Here is a 9,884-nt window from a genome sequence, read left to right as displayed (position 1 = left end):
CTGGGGGGGGGGGGGGGGGGGGGGTTTGTGTGTGTTGTTGGTGTTGTTGTTGTTGAGGAGGGGTGGCGGTGGGGGGTGAAGGTTGTCGAATACCTTGGAGGTTTGTCGTAGGGTTAGGTCTTTTTTTTTCTTTTCTTTTTCTTCTTTTTTTTTTCTTTTTTTTTTTTTCGAATGGGGAGGGGGGAGAAGGGGGCTACACACTGGGGTAAAGGGGAGAAGGGGGACTACTCTGTGATGGCCATGATGGTTGTGTTTTGTTGTTGTTGTTTTGTTGGGAGGCTGCTTGTCGAGTACTTGGGACCTAGTTTTTTTCTTTTTCGTAGAGTTCGACTTTTTGTTTGTTTGTTTTTTTTGTTTTTTTTAGTTCTTTTCGTTGTTGTTGTTGTTTGGGTTTTTTGTTTTAGTCTCAGAGGAGCTGTTTCGGCACAAATGCTGATGTCGAGCACAAAAAAACAACAACAAAACGGAATCGAGATAATTGCAAAAGTGGACGTATGGGTGTTGTTTGTGTTTGCTTGTGTTGTCTTTGTAATTACTGCTCCTGCTGCTGTTTTGTTTGTTTTTTGGGTGTTTTTTGTTTTTTTTACTCGTCTTTGTGCTGCTGTTGTTGCTGTGTGGTATTGTCCTCCTTCCCTCTTCTTATGAGAGAAGATGCTTGTTTTGTCAGTTGTGTTTTTGTTACAGCTGAAAGAGTTCCAGGTTGTTGATCTTCTTTCGTTCCTTTTTGCTGTTTTTTCTTTCTTTCTTTCTTTCTTTGTTTCTCGCTAAAAACAAAGCCTTTGCTTTTGGTCTCAGATGAACTGTTTAGTTTTGGCCGAGTGTTAATATCGGGCACACACACACACACACACACACACACACACACACACACACACACACACACACACACACACACACAAAACACGAAAAAAAAGTTGCGTTTCAAAACTGGAAGTCGTGTTGTAAATCTTTGCACAGTTTTCGGGCCAACTGTTGATGATTGTTGTAGAGAACGAAGACTGGTTTGTAGTTGTGAACCTCCCACTTCAATGCTTCACACCAAGGTGAAGATCGACAGACAAAGCTTTTGTTGTTGATGATGTTCCGAAGAAGGATGCACACACCTGATGTTGAGATTCTACGGTGATAGTCGACAAGGAAATGACACATCCAGTTGCAGACGATTTTTAGACATTCACGAAGATCTGCTGTTCCAGTTCCAATTTTGTTATAACATTTTTTTAGGTTTCGTCCTCACGTTCTCGAAGGAATCGACGATTTCAAAACACTGCAGCCATGAACTAGTTTCCGAACTTTCTAGCACGATGTCAAGGAATGGTCAAAAAACCCCTTCAGGACGGACGGTTCTTCGTTGCGTTTTTGTACGTGAGTTGAGGTCTGGTGCAGTGAATGTTTCATCTTCCTCCGTCTGACCAAGCTGATGATGGTGTGTGTAGTGGTTGTGGGAAGATGATGCTGATAGAGACGGCACCGGCTGCTGCAACAATCAGATGGTGAACTGCTGTCTCAGCAAGCTGTGTGTGCCTGCCTGGTGGCTGGAGTAGATGGTAGGACTGACAGCAATGATGGTGAAGAGCACGTGTACGTGCGTGTGTGTGTGTGTGTGTACGGCGGCAATACGTGTGCGCCGTGTGGCTCATCTGTTGTCTGCTTTATAACCTTGCCTACGTCAGTAACGACCCATCCTTGGTTGTTGTTGTTTTTTTTTGGGGGGGGGTGGGGTTTTTTTTTTGTTTTTTTTTTTTTAATATTTGGCGTCTACTTAATTGACGTTTTGGGCAGACGTCATCAAAGTCGGAGTGTAGGATATAGGACCATGTTGGGGGGTGGTAGAAGGGGAGGGGAGGAGGGTGATGCGTTGGGAAGAGGAAGAGAGGGATGGGTACTGGGCGGGGCGGTTAATTTGGGGTTGAGGGGGTGTTTGTTCGATTTGTTTATAATAACGAAGAACTGTGTGTGTGTGTGTGTGTGTGTGTGTGTGTGTCTGTGTCTGTGTCTGTGTGTGTGTGTGTGTGTCTGTGTGTGTCTGTGTGGGTGTGTCTGTGTGTGTGTGTGTGTGTGTGTGTGTGTGTGTGTGTCTGTGTCTGCGTCTGTGTCTGTGTGTGTGTGTAGTCTGTGGGGTTGGGGGTGGGGGGTTGGGGATGGGAGGTGTAATGCGTGCATATGTTTGTGTGGATGCCAGTCCATTTTGTGATCTGCTGGACATTAAAGAAAGAACGTGACTGTGTACATATGTGGAGGAGAAGGGAAATCTCATAGACTCACAGTCCAAACAATTACAAGTGTAAATAATTAGATTTGTGTACGTTGACTGGGAGACGTGGAAAAGACGAAAGGTGTATGCTTTGGAAATGGCCATGCCATTGTTAACAATTTTGATAAGTTCGCACCAAATCTGCTTGGGAAAAAAGTTCACGATTGTGTGTGTGTGTGTGTGTGTGTGTGTGTCGTTCTCTCTCTCTCTCTCTCTCTCTTTTGTGTGTGTGTGTGTGTGTTGTTGTTGTTGTTGTTGTTGTTGTGTGCTCTCCGATGTACAAAATCCTTTAGTATAATCTCGGAATATTGTTAGAAATAGTTGTTCTGCACAAAGATAATAATTATTATTCTCTTTCAGGTCAGTGATGCTGAAAGTACAACAGTTTACACAATGATTCATGTGATCTCATTTGAAGTAAATGACGTATTACACGATTATGACGTAGAACTTTTGACCGATTCCGCTGAAGAAAGATTTTGAACAGAAGCTGTTGCAAAGATCTGATCGTTGCAATACGACTTTAGATTGGTTTGTTTTTTGTTTTTTTTGTTGTTGTTGTTGTTTCTTTTTTGTGTGTTTCTTCTTCTTCATCATCTTCTTGGAAAACGCTGTCTGTGTGTTTAACATCATTCAGGTAAGAAAAAATCGGTTAAACTAAAGCAATTTTGAACTTGAACTTGAACTGTACGATGTTTTAGGTCTTGAAGACCTGTTCATCGCTCCGTGTGGGTCATCAGTTGTACATACTAACCTTTGCATGCGTGGCTTATTGGCAAGACGGATTGTACTTGTCTGGCTTGTTCTTCCAGTAGACATCCAGTCTGTTCTTGAAGGCATTCACCGACGGTGCCAGGACCACTTCGTCTGGGAGACTGTTCCACGTCTTATCATATCATATCATATCAATATCAAGGCGTGCAGGCCTGACAAGGCCTTTTGCCCGCTTGAAGTGGGGAAGAAAAAGAGAGTCCCCACATATGTCTGATGCATTTTTCAACATTGAGTGCCCAATGCTTGAAAAATCAATAAATATGTAAATGAGTTTTGTATTTAAAAATTTTCAAATGAATATCAAGATAATTTTTAAATGTATTCACTGTTCCTGCGGAAACAACATCTTGTGACAAATTGTTCCAAACATTTGTTACTCTGTTAGTAAAGAAATGTGCAAATCTGGAAGTTTTAACTGAAACTTTTAATAGTTTGTAGGAATGGCCTCTTGTGGCACTGTTCTCATTCAATGTAAACAAAGAGTTTATAGTTCTGCTGTCATATAATCCATGTGTCATTTTATACATCTCTATTAAATCACCACGCAGTCTTCTATATTCTAAACTAGGTAACTTAAGTGCTTGCAACCTACTTTCATAGTCCATATCAGCAAAGCCAATGGTGACCCTTTCACTGAAGAAGTGTTTCCTGGTGTCGCAGTGGTGCTTGAACAGTTTCTTCGCGTTTCCTCTGGTGCCTGATTCCTCTGCGGTTTCAAGTTTTGGTTTTTCAGTTCTTGAACTGGAATCAGACGTTTGAGGCCTGTGAAGGCCTGTTCGTCGTTCAACTGGATACAGTATACCAGCATGCGTGGCCTAATGATAGCATACTGGATCATAAGTGCTTTTGCAAAAAAAAAAGATGTATCTGTGTCTGTAGAATCCTTCGCTGTCGCCAAGATTTATGGCATCGCGACGGGTTGCGGTGTGCGTAGATTAGCAGGTTCACTGTTAGGATATTATCAGCATTTTAAAGCTCTCAAGAGTTCGTGCTCTCACGATGTTTTTTTCTTCCAGGTGGTTCCAGTCTCTTACTGTACTGACAAAGAATGACTGCACTGCTCTGTCTGGCATCCGCTGACTTGGAATGTTCTCGTAATGTTTCTTACATAATCAGAGATCGCACTGATGGTATCGTACTGGTCGCCAGATGTTCGTGGCCTTTTTTTTTCTTTTTCTTTTTTTTTCAAACTCTTTGCTGCGCTGGCCTACACTTTTTGAAAACGTCAGAATAGTCAAAATGATGACTGTGGACGTCAAACGGATGATGATGAGTCGTCCTGGTTTGTGTGGAGTTATATACTCAGCAGATGGTATGGCCGGTACCAACCCCTCAATGCGCAATGTAGCCTGAACTATCTGAAGGTTTTTAGTACAAGACGTAACCATCATCATTCGTTGTGTTATTTCATGTAGTTTGTGTTTTACATGATGTTTATGTTCATGTATTGTTATTGTGGTTATGCTCATTTTCGGTGTAAGATATTGTTGTATTTGCATTATATCCCCAGTGCCCCCAAAAGGGGTCTCAGTATTAGGGTAGGTATGGGTAACTGTGAACGATCCAGTCGAAGCGACCAGCTCGACGTGTGTACTATAAAGATTACATGTCGTGCGATAGTCAAACGTAGTTCTTTTGTTTTTGAAGGATTTCTCCGACTGGTTGCACTAGGAAAAGTTCGTCTGCTCAATCTTTTCAACTTTTTGTCGACGTTTGAAACAGCATGGGTGCCTGAGGGTAGATATGAACGGGCAAGTCTAATTGCGAATGATGGCTTTGGGTACATGTAGACAATTAAAACAGAAGTAGGTCTTAACTCAGTAGACATGAAATATTGGAACATCGCACCAGACTGTTGTATTGTTGGTTTTGATCATACGTGCACACAAACACACAAACAGACATGTAAACACACACACCCCACACCGCACACAAACACACCCTTTTGAGAATGCTCAGTAACTGTGCAGCATCGTCCGCAAATAGACTCACGTCAAAATATCCTATGATCTAATTGCAAACGACAATATTTTGCAGATTCCTGTCAAAATTGGTGTTCTGATCTGTCACGAATATGCTTTCTTAAATTCTCCCAGCACTGGTAATGCGCATCCAACATATCCAACCAAATAAAACTATTCTAAACTATGTCGAAGTTCAAGTCCTACAACTTGCTTCCCTTGATTTTAGGATTTTGAGGTACGTTTGGTCGGCAGTGGTGCGCGAAGAGAAGAAATAGCGCGGAAGTAGCCAGAAATAGCTACCGTTTGACTGGTTCTTTAAAATGGATATTCATTCAGGTATTAAGAAAAGGTCGAAGCAGACGTTAAATTGTGAAATGCAACCGTTAAGAACTCTTCGAAGTGGGGCGGTATAGGAATCGTTCGCAATTACACGCTGTTTGCAGTTACCCATACCTTCGCAAAATATTCTTAATTCGCCTCTGTGTGTATGTGTGTGTGTATTTGTGTGTGTGTGGGTGTGGGTGTGGCGTGAGAGTCAGACAGATAGACAGAACGCAAGGGAGTGAGAGAGAGACAGAGACAGAGAACCACAGTGAAGAAAATACTGATTATTTGGGGGTACATGTCAGTGTCCACGGGCTCCCTCTCTGTCTCTCTCTTCTTCGTCTTCTTCTTCCTCACAGATACACATGTGAATTTGCACTATCACACAGAGTTAAAATGAAACACACACACACACACACGCACGCGCGCGCGCGCGCGCGCACGTGTGTGTATATGCCCTATGCGCACTTGTAGGAAACAGACTGAACAGACATGTAGGAGGCCAACTAAAGGCACACTTTTTTTTTTCTTTTTTCTTGTGCGGGGGGGGGGGGGGGGGGGGGGGGGGGGGGGGGGGGGGGGGGTGTTAGTTTGAACGATTGGTTGTTTCTTTTCTTTTGCTAAACACATAAACACTTTGCATTAGCTTTATACACAGGAGCGGAAATGGGGACAACGAAACACGAGAGACAGAAAAAAAAAGTGAAGAAAAATGGGGTGAAAAAAACAAACACATAATGACAGGAAAAGATATTATAGTAATCTAATAACAACTACTGGGAATTGATAAACAATTGATATAGATAAGTGATCAAAATACAAGAGAAAACGAGAAGGAAAAAAATCCATTCCATCCAAAATGTATCAATTGTATTGTAACGTCTTCAATTATTCTGCTGTAGTTAATTATATTGTAGTTACTGTTTCTTTGATAGTTTGTTGTTGTTATCGCTTTTGAGGGAGGGGTCGAGTTATTACTCAAAGTGGTGTTATGGTGTTTGGTTATTTGTTTGTTTGTTTGTTTTTTTAGTAGGGAATTAATCTTAGTGGGGAATTGAGACGATAAACCGAGGTCCCGTGTGCAGCACACACTTGGTGCACTGAAAAAGAACCCATGGCAACGATAGTGTTGTCCTCTGGCAAAATGATGTAAAAAGAAATCAACTCTGATACACAGGTACACAGATATATAAGCATGCACTCAAGGCCTGACTAAGCGCGTTGGTTCTATGCTGCTGTCAGGCATCTGCATCTGCCTAGCAGATGTGGTGTAGTGTCTATGGATTTGTTCGAACGCAGTGACGCCTCCTTGAGAAACTGAAACTGAGTAGGGATTTTTTTTTTTTTTTTTTTTTTTTTTTACTCCGGTGCAAAACCTGAGTGGGGAGGGGGATCCTCCATCGTTAAATCAGCGACTCTGCTATGAGCCAGAGCAGGTGTTGGGGAAAAAAAATTAATGGGCGAGGGGACCGGAGTGGGAGGGGGAGGGAGGTTGTGAAGGGGTGTGGGGGTGGTCCTTGCGGGTCAATAATACACAGTTTAGTTGTATGTGTCGTTGGTGTCACAAGGCGCCCAGTAGCGTGTGTACGCAAGCAGAAATCAAAGATGAAACGACTGCACCAGTAAACATCGCGTTAATCCACACCAGCTTGTGCTGCGCCTTTGGCTGGTTTGAGCGATCAGTTTGTTTCTGTGTCCGGGCAAACTGACAGATAGATAGATAGATAGATAGATAGATAGACTGCTTGATTGAATGATTGATTGATTGATTGATCGATTGGTTGATTGATTGATTGATTGATTGATAGATTGGTTCATTGATTGACTGATTGATTGATCGATTGATTGATTGATACATAGATACATAGAAAACAGACAGACAGACATATAGCTAGTGGACGAACGGACGGATAGATAGATAGATAGATAGACAGACACAGAGAATGATACATACATACAAACATATATTATTATTATATATATATATATATATATATATAGACAGATAGATAGATAGTCATACATACATACATACATACATACATACATACATACATGCATGCATGCATACGTACATACCGATAGACCGACCGACCGACAGACAGATATATATATATATATATATAGAACAGACAGACATATAGATAGATAGATAGATACACAGTGATACATACATACATACATACGTACATACATACATACATGCCGATAGACAGACAGACAGACAGGTACACATATAGTTGTTGTTTTTTACGTAAAAACAGACAGACACATACTTATTGATAAACATACATACATATATACATACATACATACATACATACAACAATAACGAACGTCCTCCAGCAATGCCGAGTGTACAAAGCACATTCGTAGTACGTACAAGCACTACTAGCATGGAGACAGGCCTGAATTTGACCAAGACGACAGAACAAGCTACCGATGACAAACAAGCTTGACACTTCTTTACTTCATTGACATACCCTACGTGCAGGAACGGTCAAAGCACACATCATATACCGCACTTATCGATCAGTATCGATTGTGATAATTAGATGCGGTGTTATTTTGGTCAAATGTAGGAAGGCCCAGAACTCGTCCATTTTGTCTGTCTTTCTTTCTTTCTTTAAAACCCAGATCAAATTGTAACAGGTGTTGTATCGACAGCTAGTTTGTATACACGTGTGAGTGCGTGCGTGCGTAATTGTGTATGTATGTATGTATGCACCAGCTCATGGGTGTGTGTGTGTGTGTGTGTGTGTGTGTGTTTCTTGTAACGTGTGTGTGTGTGTGTTTATGTGTTTTCTTGAATTTTTGTTGCAGGAAATACACACACACGCGCACGCACACACACAAACACACATGTATATATATATATATATATATATATATATATATATATATATATATATATATATATATATAATCCTTGTAACGAAAAAACAACAACAAATAATTCCAACAGAGAACCAAGTGGTCTATTCAAGTACATTAGTTTCAGTTCCAGTAGCTCAAGCAGGCGTCACTGCGTTCGGACAAATCCATATACGCTACACCACATCTGCCAAGCAGATGCCTGACCAGCAGCGTAACCCAACGCGCTTAGTCAGGTCTTGAGGAAAAAAAAAGGGGGGGGGGATAAATAATAGATAAATACATTTAAAAAAACAACTACTACCACTACTAATGATATGTATAATGGGCAAAAACATGACGAAGTCAACTATAAGCGTACATAAATAAATAAATAAATAAATAAATATAATATAATATAAAAAAGTACATTAGCAATGGATTGCAGTAATCGCTCAACACTGAAGATAGAATACAAAATCACACAGCACAAGATGACACAACGTAACGCAGCAGAATATAACCCAAAAACAATACAACACAATACATTCCTGTTAGTCAATTGGAAATCCAGTGTGCAGTCGAGGCCTCATCACTCACATCACATAGACTCTCAACCCGCAGTCAAATCCGACTTTCATATGAATACGACAAAAGGTTGAACTGAAAAGTAAAACATCAAATTGAATTTAAACATGAAAATAATGAAACGCAACTGCTTGATTTGTCAGAGTAAAATAAAATAAAATAACATGTATGGAAGAGTATGCATATTGGTATACGTGTATATCAGAGTAAGAGATACCGTGATAACATTGTCATCATGAATTCTTGAATGGCAAGTTCTGTCCTAAAACATTCCATCCATGTATGCAATAAAAGAGATATGCTCTAGTTTTAACCCTTTCACCGCCAGTCAATTCAGAGTACAAAATTCCCTTGTGGTATAAACACAGAAAAGACAGTGGCTAAGAACAGCTGGGGATTCCCCCTGCGATGTAATAGAAAATATGGCCTATCCTACCACCGACCATTAAGAGCAGTAGGTTCATGGACAACAGACCAATGAATGGTCACCTTTCAGTGACATGGGTCCTCTACCACGCCTGTGCATAAATGCGAGCTTGTCATCAAGAAATATTCTTAGTTCCCAAAGAAGAAACTCTGTTCCAAATTAATAATGAAAGATTCTTATTAGATTACTGGTACAATGGGTCTACTTAAAACATGATATTTCCACAAATATGTGAACATTGCGCTTTTATAAACTCGTAAGACGCGTAACAGCAAGCACAAAACTCAAAAGCTAACCACCTTTTTCCATATAAATACATATCTTTTATTCACCCCCTAAAATCAATTTAAAAGATAGATCAAATAAAAAAAACTTTCAAAAGAAACCGGCATTGACATTAACCCCCACCTAATATTTCCCTCACACAAACTCCACCAGTCACGCTTCCTGACAACCCATTCCGTATGCTGTCTTTTCTGTCCCACGCACGTGCGCCTTGCATTCCAGCTCGCGCGCGCGCACACACACACACACACACACACACACACACGCACGCACGCATACACACACACGCATACACACGCACGCACGCATGCACGCACACACACACACACACACACACACACAAAGCGCGCCCGCGTGTACACAAATGCCACAGCAACAGCAAAAAGAGAAATGGCACAGAGAGATATCTTTGTAG

This window comes from Babylonia areolata, chromosome 12, assembly GCF_041734735.1.
Source record: "Babylonia areolata isolate BAREFJ2019XMU chromosome 12, ASM4173473v1, whole genome shotgun sequence".
Taxonomy (NCBI): domain Eukaryota; kingdom Metazoa; phylum Mollusca; class Gastropoda; order Neogastropoda; family Buccinidae; genus Babylonia; species Babylonia areolata.
This window is presented reverse-complemented; position numbering follows the sequence as displayed.